Raw genomic sequence first — 944 nt, forward strand, 5'->3', positions numbered from 1 at the left:
TCCTTCCCTAATCCCTTTGTTGGAGCATTTCTGCCGTTAGCTACCTCGATTCCTCCTGTGTTGGACAGAGGCTAGGGGCAGCACCAGCATGATGCTTCCTGCCCAACCAGTCCCACACCCAGATGTATGAACAGTTTGCTGGCAGTTGATAGTGACAAAGACTGATGTGAGAGGCTTCTCCTTCCACCCATGGCTGGGCTGACCTCTCCCTACTGCAACTAGTTGCATTGGTCATCCAGCTGAGAGGGGTCAGAACAGGGTGTGGATGTCTGTGCCTACAGGGATCCTGCCCCAACCCACCCACTCTGTTTAATCCCTAGTCCCCCTAGCCTTTGCACCAGCCTCCTTCCTCCAGGGGACTCCTTACCACCCCATGACAGGGAACAGGGCTCTGAGGAGCCCACCACCCCTCTCCCTGTAATATCCCTGCCCCCTTCAGGATTAGTCAAGGGAAAGTACTCGACCCCCTACCTTTTGTTCCCTAAGTAAGGACAGAAAGGAGAGAATAATAATAAAAGGAAGATTTAAAATGTGAGGGTGTAAATAGTCCGTAATGTTGTTGGGGCACAGTCTGATTTCTATAGAGATGGCTTTTTTGAAAGTCCTTACTCTGCAAATGATGTGCTTCTTGAATGTGGGGAAATTTCTAGGGGAGAGGAATCCCTAGCCAGAGAAGGCTACTGTGTTTTTTGTTCAATTTCAATAAGCTTATTTGTAGAAAAAAACAACCCAGAAGGAATAGAAGCAAATACTGTTAAATGATGATGCATGGAGGGATTGTAATCATTGCAATGAAACAAAATATGGTAGGATAGTAAAAAACCAATGTTCTCCCATGTAAACTATCACTCAATTCACAATAAAATTAAATATATATATATCTGATTCAGAAAAGGCATTTGACAAAATCCAACATCCATTCCTGATAAAAACATTCAACAAAG

Source organism: Chrysochloris asiatica, unplaced genomic scaffold (assembly GCF_000296735.1).
Source record: "Chrysochloris asiatica unplaced genomic scaffold, ChrAsi1.0 scaffold00313, whole genome shotgun sequence".
Classification (NCBI taxonomy): Eukaryota; Metazoa; Chordata; class Mammalia; order Afrosoricida; family Chrysochloridae; genus Chrysochloris; species Chrysochloris asiatica.